Source organism: Prosopis cineraria, unplaced genomic scaffold, assembly GCF_029017545.1.
Source record: "Prosopis cineraria cultivar Desert tree isolate PC_DT_omini unplaced genomic scaffold, ASM2901754v1 PC1, whole genome shotgun sequence".
NCBI lineage: Eukaryota > Viridiplantae > Streptophyta > Magnoliopsida > Fabales > Fabaceae > Prosopis > Prosopis cineraria.
The window spans coordinates 53281100-53293874 of NW_026555332.1; the positions used below are offsets into that span (position 1 = coordinate 53281100).

At 35.7% G+C, this 12775-nt stretch overlaps 1 pseudogene; it reads left to right on the forward strand.

The window, feature by feature from the left end:
• LOC129302464 (probable alpha-mannosidase At5g13980) overlaps positions 1-12772 on the forward strand; it is an 18124-nt pseudogene extending 5352 nt beyond the window's left edge.
• Positions 12773-12775: the final 3 nt, after the last annotated feature.

Sequence of the window (12775 nt, forward strand, 5' to 3'; positions counted from 1 at the left end):
TGGAGTGTTCCAGAAAATATATTTTTGAGTTCTCTCTCCACTCACCTGGTATTTGAGTCCTGATGATTTTTCTGTGATTTATTTTCCCCACTTGTCACAGAAATGGTGGCATGTGTATGCATGACGAGGCGGCAACACATTACATAGACATGATTGATCAAACAACAATGGGACATCGGTTCCTGAAAGAGGAGTTTGGCGTGACTCCTAGAATTGGTTGGCAAATTGACCCCTTTGGACATACTGCTGTGCAGGCATACTTGTTGGGATCTGAAGTATGCCTTAGACCTTCAACCACAGAATCTTGTTATTTTGTTTGGAAGAAAAAGGACTGTCATGCATATTGTTCATTTCTTTTTGAGCTATCTTCTAATTCTAATTGTGGATGCAGGTTGGCTTTGACTCCCTTTTCTTTGGTCGAATAGATTATCAAGATAGAGCTAAGCGCAAAAATGAAAGAGTCTTGAGGTTATCTGGCAGGGAAGCAAGAGCCTGGTTCATCTGCTCAGGTGAAATATTATTAGCTGTTTCATATAATCTTTGTATAGTTGGACTTCTTGGTGATGTATTCTCTTAACTTTCATGTTTTTTTGTCTCCTCATTCCTTTGTTTCCAGATCTATGCTGGTGCATTCCCTGAGAATTATGAGCCACCTGCTGGATTTTACTTTGAAGTAATGACGACGACCACCAATTGTTCAAGTATGTATTTTAATAAGAACTTGTTAATTTTGGTCACTTTAATTCTAAATATATTTTGCCCTACTAAATCTTGATTACCCCCTCTTTTTTGTGAAGGATAACATTGATTTGTTTGATTACAATGTCCAAGATCGAGTAAATGACTTTGTTGCTGCTGCTGTATCACAGGTAAATAATTATGGTTTTCTGGAACTTTCTGGACAAGTTAGCTTATATGATATAATTGAGTAAAGTGGAAGACATTTTATTAGTATTGAAAAGGGGATATAGTAGAGAAGAACACTAATAATCCTTAAAAAGGCACAGAAGTAACAGAAAGTGAAAACAGCTAGAAGATGACATGATTGCCACTTGTCCATCCTTTTTTGAAGTTATGTTCTGGTTTCTTTCAATTTTCTTTAAAGAAGTTTGATTTAATATTGTGCTCCGGCTATCCTTCATGACGATATTTTTTCCTCATATTGATTCTTCCTTACTGTTACATATCATTATCCCAAGCAATACTGGCAAGAGCGTAATTTTTTATATTTCTATAGATGTAAAGCAATTGGCATTTCATATTTGTTATGGGATTTGCATGTAATTTTCCCCAAAAGATTTAAGATGGATGAAGCATTTTTCGTCACCAGCTGGAGAGGGGTGTACATATATATATATATATATATTAATTACAAGTATTCTGCCATATTCCTTCCTCCTCATTCATCTCTTGTGCAAACCCAAATGCAGTTCACTTGTCCCGTTTGGGGCATGTATAAAGCAGGATTATTCTTAACTATGGCTTGACTTTTTCATTTCTCTTTCTTTTTTTTAATTTATTTATTTTTTAAACTATCAATCAAGAAAGATGGAAGGTTGTAGCAGCTTTTTCCAGGCTGTCGTTTTTGTGAGACGAATTATCATGAATGTTCATCTATTTTTGCCTGCTTCTACCCTAAGGCCCTCCCAGTTCATTCATCCAGTCATATAAATTATGCGCTCCTCAAAAGTTTATTTCCAATTAATTCTTGAATGCAATGCTGCTTTTTAATGCAGCATGTAATTATCCTTAGTTTTTTCTCTTTCTCCTTTTTTTCTTTTTAAATGGGAGTTTCAGAAATAGGTTTCTTATATTCTTGGTAAAAGTCCATCTCAACTGCAATGAGATCACATGCTAATCATAAATGATATGAGTAATTGTACTTGAGCATGTGATGTGGGAGAAAATATATTATTCACGTTGGAAATATGAAGACTTTCACGCAGGGTCTCATCTGAATTGCTGACTGATAGTGTTTCTTCCTCAGGCTAATATAACTCGAAAAATCATATAATGTGGACTATGGGAACGGATTTTAAGTATCAATATGCACAGTCATGGTTCCGGCAGTTGGACAAGCTTATACACTATGTCAACAAGGTAACTTTCCCATAAAATGAAAGAAAGTGAGGTACTGGCTCCATTAATTTTGTAGAATTCAGTTTTTATGATCATTTCTTCTCCTAGGGGAATATGGTTCCAGCATAATGCTTCAGAGAAATATAAAAGAAAAAACTTTAACGGAATGAGAAGAGTACAGCTTTTATTATTTTGTGCAAGGTATCTTCCAAAAAGAGAAGTTAAAAAAAAGATAAAGAGCTGAAAAGAGGCTAAAAGGTGGGACAAAGCTGCTCAATTCCTCTGCACATTAGACTCAAGAACTTTAAATCAACCATGAGCGGAGAGAAGCTATGATCACAACCCCAAAAACATAACGAGGGCAAAGAATGCAGTGGGAATTTGGGATATTACAAAATGGGCAAGACTTAGGGACTTTGCCTTATATACTTAATATACTTTCATCTAATCATATAATAACAGGTGGATTTTAATATTTTAACAATATTAATAATAAGAATTTATTATAGAATAAATAATTTGTAAATGATACACATGCCTTGATTTAATTAAAAACAAACACCTTAAGTATATATGGCTTTGTGTATAAGTTTTCTCCTTACAATATATACACAAGTAAGATGCCAACTCCACACATAAGGTGTTCGGTGGTCCGCATTCTCTAGTTCACACAATGTTTGAGTATTTGGTCCTCACTTCTAGAATGCTTATCTATTCATTCAACAATGGTACCAAACCAAACACCCCCCCCCAAAAAAAAAAAAAAAACTCACTGAGACTTGTAAAAAGTGGTAGATAGTTAGTTGGGTGGGCATCCCATCTCCTAACAACCTTTTTCAGAATTAATCCCTCTGAAACAGAAATCCACTAATTCAGTAGTTATAACAGAGAATACAGCTAACAACACTTCTATACCGGTCCTGACCAGTGTTTCAGGCCACAATTTCACTTGCTGTCATTATTTTAGTCCTTGTGAACTCTGGAATTGATAAATGGCTCTGTGGCAACTTTAGGATGGACGTGTCAATGCCCTCTACTCTACGCCATCTATGTACACTGATGCAAAATATGCTACAAATGAGTTGTGGCCATTCAAGACTGATGATTTCTTCCCGTGAGTTTATAGTTTCCTTTTTTTGGTTTACTTGCACATTACAAGTTAAGAAAGATGTATATACCTATTTGGTAAACAAAAGTGTGCTGCATGAACCATTTGCGTTTATTAGTTAACTTTTGTATTTTCTGTTTGCTTATCTCTTTATGCCTTATTGTGTGCATGAAAACATACCAGCTATGCAGATCGAGTAAATGCTTATTGGACAGGATACTTTACCAGCAGGCCAGCCTTCAAATACTATGTCAGACTAATGAGTGGCTATTATTTGGTATGAGTTATGTATTTATAGTTTATATCAAGTAATAGAATGATGTTCAGGAGTTTATATTTACCAATGAATTATTAGGCTGCAAGACAGCTAGAACTTTTAAGGGGAGGGTGAATTCAGGGCCAATACTGATTCATTGGCTGATGCTTTAGCGATTGCTCAACACCATGATGCAGTCAGTGGTACAGAAAAGCAGCATGTGGCCAATGATTATTCTAAACGATTATCAATCGGATACAAAGAGGTGTATATTCAGTTAATTTATTTTCTGCAAATCTATGTACCCACTTTGTCAGGGTTTCATCCAGTGATATACTGCATTCTGTGCAGGCAGAGCAATTGGTCGCATCTTCACTTGCTTGCCTGGTTGAGTCGGTGTCATTTCTAGGATGTCAGAATCCAGTTACTAAGTTTCAACAGGTAAAATTCTTGACTTTCATCATAAATACTTGGCTCACTCCATTTCTAGTTCAGTTTTTTTTATTATAAATACTTGTTCTTCCTTCTTAGTTTAAATTCTTTTATCGAAAAAAGAAAAAAACTGAAGGAAAACTTATAGTCCTGTTATTCTTATTATTTAGGACAGCTTCTGAGGTTATCTCTGTTACTTATAAGATTATGTGGTTTGATAACTGCCTTATCTAAACTCTAAATCATTAAAATCTTGACTTTTCTCCTGATCTTAATTATTGCTTTGTATAAAACCTGCTGTTCTTGAGTTTTTCTTCGTTATTCACAAGGCTGGCTATTCAGTAATTAACTTGCGCGTACTTCATGAATCCTTACAATATCTTTCTTATACTTGTTCTGCATATGATTTTGACATTTCTATTTTGTGTTTACACCTCTTTCCTTCTTCATTTCTTTTAGTGTCCACTTATGAATGTGAGTTACTGTCCTCCGTCAGAAGTTGATCTGATTCAAGGGAAAAATTTGGTAAGAACAAACTTTTTTATCATCTTTCTTTTTCATTCACAACACAAGTAAAAATACTCCCAATAAATTCTGAAGCATGCCTTCTTACGAGCTCTTTGCATATTTAGGTTGTTGTGGTTTACAACTCTCTTGGCTGGTGGAGGAATGAAGTGGTTCGAATTCCTGTGAGTGATGTTAATTTAGCACCTTTACTGTGTATTAGATTTAAATATGGCAGAACCGAGAGTATTAGCATACTATTATAAATGTGATTTTTCTTGACCTCAATTCTTTTGATTCTTTCTGTGTTCTGAATTTGGTCATGAAATATATTGGTGAATTACTTTGTTAGCGTTGCTTCTATATGGTGTCAAAAGGATGTTCCTTATTAGTAAATTAAAAGATCATAGGTCGTGTTGGGGATAGTTAGGCAACTCTTTATATCTTTAAGGAGCAATAACTTGGCAAAAAGTTGTTAAAACTTCAAGGGCTCTTTAAATATTTGAGAAGAGAATTTTGTTCGTGTGAGTAAATGTGTGTGCATCGGAAGTTTCTTTTGTAAAAAAAAAAAGGGACATGTAATATTAAAGAAACAATGTTGCTGGATTCATCACACAGTTAAATCCCCTGCTTTTAGAGAAAGTATGCAAAACTACAAAAATGAGGAGCAACACCGATTCCAAAGTGGTAGAATTATCAGTAAACATGTAAAATCAAATATCTGATTTTAGACTGTAATATGAAAAGTTTACAGCGTGGCCATGGCATTAAATAATTGGCATAAAGAAGTGACGTATAGATAGCATGGTTTATTATTTTTTTCAATTATATGATAATTTTTACCCCTTAATTAGTTATGCAAGTATCTAGGAAGAAATAAGACCTTTCAATTTACAAACTTCTACAGGTCACAAATGGAGATGTCACAGTTTATGATTCTGAGGGTAAAGAAATAGTGTCTCAACTTCTACCTCAGGCTGAGGTCTATGCATCCTTAAGAAACTACCATGTCATGGCATATTTGGGAGAAACTCCAGCCAAGGCACCCAAGTATTGGCTTGCATTTACAGTATCTGTCCCACCTCTTGGTTTTAGCACATACACGGTCTCAGCTGCCAACAGGACAGGTTCCCAGATGGGGTTGCTCTATTATATGTTGAAAAAGGGATCATCTACTCTTCATGCATACAAGGTGAAATTGTAATGATAAACCTCTCTGCTTAGTTGCAGGTTCCGCCAGATCATCTGTGTATACATATCAAAGTAGTGAAACAACGAAAATTGAAGTTGGTCAAGGGAATTTGAGGCTTACATTTTCTCCAAATCAAGAAAAATTTACCAACTATGTTAATACCAGAAACTTGGTATGCAAAGTACTTCTTCTTGCAATTTACATCGCACATTAACCTTAATTTGATTTATAAAATTTCTGTCATGTGTGTCATCATGCCTATTAGTGATTTTCTCACTTTTCCTCAGCTTGTTTAATTTAATTATGTTTTTATCACCTGCATTCTAATACTGCTGGGCTTATTATTATTATTTTTTTTTTTGGGGTATAACTATTGGTATCTGATACTAAAGTATTAAAACAAACAAGCGGGACTCTGTTTAACACTGCCGTTTTTGACTTGGAAGGTTGAGGAACAGATTGAACAGAGGTATTTGTACTACTCAGGATATAATGGAACTGATGAAGAAGTGCCACAGGTATTCCTTTTAAGAATAAATAACCATATGTCAGTAACCTTTTGCCTCTCCAGGCATGAACTTCTATTTACCATGCAATTTAATTTCTCTCACAGAATTCCGGTGCCTATGTATTCCGTCCAAATAACACATATCTCATAAGCATGAAAGACAGGTTTGGGACGCTTTCTGCATTAAGTTCTCTCTACTGCCAAGTTCTGTTGTAACTTGCAGTTAAAATACCATGCTTTCAGGTTCCATCGACTGTTATGCGTGGACCCTTACTAGATGAAGTGCATCAACAGATAAATCCGTGGATATATCAGGTATCTTGCTTGTTACTGATTTTAATATTTGACAGCATATTGCTGTCTAATTCATAAGTTTTTTAATAATAATTTTGGCCATCAGAAATCTGTCATCACATGACACGTTGAATGGAACCATGCAATACTGTGTAAATCCTTGGAGTGAGATTTGGGGCCTTCTTTTAGAAGTTAGCTGTTGAGATGTGAGAGCTAACCTAAGTAAATCCTTGTAGAGCATCTTGTACTACCTTATAGAGTATTTTATAATACCATACTTACTATCAGCTGTTCCTCCTTGAAGAGCCAATGTCTTAGTGGCAACGCTCAACAATACTTGGAGTCAAACTTTACTCAACTTCCTTGTTGGTTAGAACTCTCCACTAGTTAAAACCCTCTGTGGGCAGCTTTATCCAAAACCACCAGCAACCAGGCTTTAATGCAATTGATGGGTATCCAAGTGGGGTTGGGAACCATCCCTCAAAAGCTTGAAGTTGAGGTGGGTGAACTGACCTACTTAAATACCCCATAGAATATTCCATACCACTCAATGTGAGACTTAGGCATCCTATACTACTTAATCTCCATTAAGGATCTTTTGCTTCAAATGATATTCACGGTAGTTGTGGGAAAATGCAGCTAGAGGACAATACCTATACTGGGAATCTCTTCAGATGCTTTTAGTGACTGGAATGATTATTCTGCCCCAGACTTGGTACACGTGAATCAAGAGTATGACCAATGGAAACTTGGAGGCAATTAGCCCTCCTACCTCTTCCTCTAGAGGTACCTAAATGAAATAAACTCTTTAGCAGAACATTTTATTTTTCATGTTATAGAAGTTTAGAGCATAGTATTGCGCATGGCCTCCTAGACAGCTGATGGTTACTTTAGAGAGATCACTACGTTGGACAAACAGAGATCATCCTGGAGATATTTGTATTCTTGATCTGTATTCTTACCTTCTTCTTCTTCTTCTTGTTATTCATCTTTTTCTCTTCCTAAAAGCTCTTTTATAAACAAGTGTAAGTTAGGTTCTATTCGAAATAATGTAAATTAAATCTGTTTGCAGATTACCAGACTGCACAAGGAAAAAGAGCATGTTGAAGTAGAGTTTATTGTAAGCTTTAGAGTTTCTGCTTTTACTCTATACTTTTCTGTCTCTTGGTCGTTGCGTATATTATCTGTCACTTTTTATTTTTTCATTATTTCTTTTTGTGTATTCACTGCTGTTATTGGTTTGGAGTTATGGTTCTCATAAGCAAAATGTATTCGTATACATTGACTATTTTTGAAATTCCAGGTTGGCCCCATACCTATTGATGATGGAATTGGTAAAGAAGTTGTTACTAGTATTTCAACCTCTATGGAAACCAACAAAACATTCTACACAGATTCTAATGGGCGTGATTTTATCAAAAGGGTATGCTACTTGACTTCAATTGCAATTTTGCTTTCTGTTCGTTAGATAATCTATGATTGCTTATGTTGTGTGTGTATCTACACACACACACACATTTATGCGTGCATGCATACACAGTGCGTGCACATATTTGCTTTTTTCTCAATGAAACATCATTAAATGATGTCTTGTATTGCTGGTTCAATCACGAGTTAATTTGTGAACATTTATCTGCTCCCTTCACCAGTTTAAAGTCATTAAAACATTAGAAGCATAAATCTCTTCATATTAGGTTGCTCACAGATTGGTATATGGGGCAGTTTTGTTTTTTTTTCCTGGAACAGATATTTTGGGATAACTTTTTTTTTTTTTTTTGGGACCTGGTGGACATAACCTGAACTATGGAATTTATTGCAGATACGTGATTATAGATCAGACTGGGACCTGGAAGTGAACCAACCTATTGCTGGAAACTACTATCCTGTATGTGAACTATTTCACATGATTTCTTTTGAGATAATCTATAATGTTTCATGTTCTAGGTTTGCATTATCCTTACCTGGAGGATTGTTGTTGCTAATTTATCTAGTTGCACTTGCAAAATATTCCCATGTCACACATCATTGGTTCACATTTCTGTGACTATTGATTGGGTTTGGGATTGTTTAAGACGATCAGAAGGTGTCGTCCACTTTGTCTCAAACACACTTCTTGTCCAGAAAAGCAGTTCTTTCATTTCATTGTCCTAGGTTTAAGACCTGAGAAATTCTTTGCAAACACACTTCTTTCATTTCATCTTTGTAGGAGTAGTTTCAGTCCACCTTCCCTGCTCTGAGATTCAGAGCCTGTGTGTCGAGAGTCTAATTAAAAATCTTATATCATCTCAATATGCTAAGCTCTGGAGAATCCTTTGAACTACGTACATTGAATACTCACTCGATAAAGCCACTGAACTTCCATTTTCATATAAAGCATGCCTGTTATGCCCAATATGATAACACATCTTTGCCCTGTGCCTTTAAGCCCACAAGTTAAAAGCTTGCTGCACATGTGGCAGCCACGTATACTGATTGTTTACCACCTTAGCCAAAAATTAATGTTGTTAAGCCTTGTGGACATGGTAGGGAGTGGGATTTTATTGTTTACACAGTGTTGGGACTGCCACTAAAACCATAAGAAATTACAAAGAATATTTTAGAAAGAAAAAAAGGTATACTATGAGAAATTGAAAATTGAGATGTTCTAACGTCTAAAGGAGCCAAATGATTAATTTTCTCAAATTTATTTCCATGGGCTAGATAAGCAAGAATTCTCCTTCTGTGATGTTTTCTTTTTCTTTATTGTAATATGTTTTCTAATGGTCCACGTTTTGCATGTATCCTGCCACAATCTAATCCTACACTAAGGACTGAGTGGTAAGATGACAATGGTTACAGGATTGGGGACAGGGACCTTTGTCTTGCATGTAACTGCTAGACTGTGACCCAAGTCCTGTGGTCCACCTAACTTTCTTTCAACAACTCATCTTACCATATTATGTTGATTGTGATCACTTTTATCTCTCACATGCAAAATTCAGAATTCAAGTTGCTTTCTTTATGGTGATTATGCAAATGTACAGCGAACAGTAACCATCCCTCTTTTTGATTCACTATATTTTTTATTTTGTCCTTTCAGATTAATCTTGGGATGTATGTAAAAGATAATAAGACAGAATTTTCAGTTTTGGTGGATCGACCTGTAGGAGGATCCAGCTTAGCTGATGGACAAATACAGCTAATGGTTCACAGGCAAGCACATTACCTTTCAGATGCTGCTATAATCAGATGGCTGTTAAGATATATCTTTCACGCCCTTTCGGTTATTTTCATGGCCCTAGTTTGGATATTTATGGCTGCTAGTTTTGTGATGTCTCACTTAATCTAAATCTTCGGATCCTCAGGAAGGGCATAAAAAATAATTATGTAACTTGATAGAGAAGGAGTTTTATCAAAGGGGTTATGGGTTAACACTGCTATGCTTAGCAATCCATGATAGAAGTGCAATTTTATGGTGCCTGAAATGCTATTGGATTAGTTCTATGTTTCAAATTGGTGATGATAGAGCTCACACCAGACATTCTGATCATGCACCAAACATGGTCTTGTAATTTAATTACTCTTATTTAAGCACTACATGGTAAAGGTTTTTTTTTTATAATTTTGATGAACAATGGTAATAAGGGCAGGAATTCTTAGAAAATTTCATTAAAAGGTTTTAGGAATTGGAATTGACGGGAGGATACTTGGAGACCTGCAACTTAGACAGTGGTTTGGTATTCCATGTGGAGCATAACACAAGGGTCTTCGGAATGGTTTCTTTCCCGGTATAAAGTGGAATGTGATAGTTTATTGTGTCTTCTATTTTTTTTTCTTTTCTTTTCTCATTATTATTATAATTAGTTGGTGGGTAGTTCTTATGGATAAGCTACGAGATTGGAGGGCTTTTTACACTTTGATTCTTTTTTTTTATAAATATTTTTCTTAATTTTCTATTTTCTTGTGAAGGGCACCTTTCTGCTCGTGTATTGTAATGAATTTTCTTTTGTCAAACAAAAAACTGAATCACTCTCTTTCCTGTCGACAGGAGATTACTACTTGATGATTCAAGAGGTGTTGCGGAGGCTTTAAATGAAACAATCTGTGTAGTTGATGATTGCAGAGGACTAATAGTAAGAACAACGAATTTATGGCTGTCTAAGTCCAGGGTAGCTAACACACACACACACTTTGCAGAGGACTAATAGTAAGAACAATCGAATTTATGGCTGTCTAAGTCCAGGGTAGTTAACACACACACACACACATATGCACGTGCCCTTGTGTCCATGAGGAGGAGGTATCAAGAATTTGGGACTAGTGAAAGCAGCAAGGGGTAGAATACAGATCAGGCCATTGACATTAATCTCAGCTCAATAATAAAGCCGAGGCTGGTGCCTTGTGAGCATGCCTTGGTAAAAATTCTGATGCAATGCATTAGTTTGGACTCATCTCATCTAACATTGAAGCAATATGAGTCACATTGTTCATAACTTATGAATAGTGGGCTTCCTATAGATTTTATAATATTATTGATTATTGATATTGATGCTTTTCCAATTTAAAAAGGAGGAAAATCATTCTTCATGTGGAGAAAGAAAAGACTTAAAATGCCAATATTTTTGGACAGCACTAACAAATCCCTGATTGATACTCTACTAATACCCTGTAGATATAGCAAATATGAAATTGAAAGTACGATATTCCTGATGTCAACAAATCAAAGAATTAATCAAGGCTTAATTTTCCATACTTTGCCCTCAGTGTGGGTCAATTTGAACTAATTTACTCCACTTTTGTATCTACTTCTTATACAATATCTTTCAGATCCAAGGAAAAGTATACTTTAGAATAGATCCCCTGGGTGATGGTGCTAAGTGGCGTCGTACAGTTGGCCAGGAAATATATTCTCCACTTCTCTTGGCCTTTTCTGAACAGGTGAAATTCAAAACTGGAAAACAAAACTTTTTTCCAATGTATCAGTCGCTAAAAGGTCATTTCCTTTTGGCAGGATGAAGGTGACTGGATAAATTCCCATATTCTTACATATTCAGGAATTGATTCTAACTACAGATTGCCGGACAACATTGCAATTATAACCTTACAGGTAACTAATCAAGGCACTAGTCTCTTGTATAAACGAGATTATTAAAAATTGGTGTCTGGATTACTGGCAACTCAATAACGATGGCATCAAATCCTGCTTTATATTTACGTGTCTAGATATATGTGTATAGATGTCTATTGTTAAGTAGAAGTTATCTGATTTGTAGGTAATGTGTTTTCGTCTTATGCAGGAACTAGATGATGGAAAAGTTCTCCTTCGGTTAGCGCATCTATATGAGGTTTGAATTGCATTCTCGAAAAGTATATTATGTAATATGCTTCAACAAAGCTTTGTAATGAGCTTCTTCTTCTTCTTCTTCTTCTTATTATTATTATTTAATATAACCTTGCGCTCTCAGGCCTTTCAGGTACTTGTTTGTTGGCTGAGTGCGTACTTTCTTATAATGAAGTATCTCTTCATGTGAACCTGTTGAATTTAAAAGTTTTTAAAAGCTTTTCTCATGCTTTCACCAGCTTCACATACAGGAGGATTCCTACCGTGTTTGCCTCCTGATAAATCAACCTTCATAATTTTTTATTCGTAAAACTTATCAAGAGAAGAAATCATGTTTACACTTTGTGAATTTGGAGGTCCTCTGAAGAAATCATATTAGTCTAGAAAGTTAGAAACGTTTGAGTGGAAGGCTGAAGCACGCCGATGCCATTATGATATGTGTCTTACTCATTACCTTCTACTTAGAATGACTACAAGTTCTTGCTCGTTGCTTGCCGCTACCATTATAAATTTGCACATTCTGTATTTGCTTCTCGTTTTATTCACTCAGTTTTATGGCCTATCAAATCTGTGCAAAGATTGACGAAGACAAGGACCTCTCTGCAATGGCAAGTGTGGACCTGAAAAGGCTGTTCCCTAAGAAAAAGGTAAAGCAATGAAAAAAAATTAACGGGCTTGAATCCCTCTTCTGTTTGTCTTCTAAAATGTTGTGCCTTTATTCATGTTAGATCAAAGAGGTGAAAGAAATGAGTTTATCTGCGAATCAAGAAAGGACAGAGATGGAGAAAAAAAAGACTGAAGTGGAAAGTAGAAGGCTCTTCTGGGGACGAACGTGTTCTTAGGGGAGGGCCTCTTGATCCTAAAGAGCTATCTGTGGAGCTCGGCCCAATGGAAATCCGCACCTTTATCATTTACTTTGAGTATGAATCTGACATAAAAGCATTTGATGCCTAGTAGGATAAATCTTCCTTTGGAAGAAGTCCATGTTTCTAAGTAAGCATCAACATTGTCTCCGACTAACTCAGTTTATGTTGATATCGCATATACATATATGTTGAAGCTTCAAATCCTTTTGTTCATTT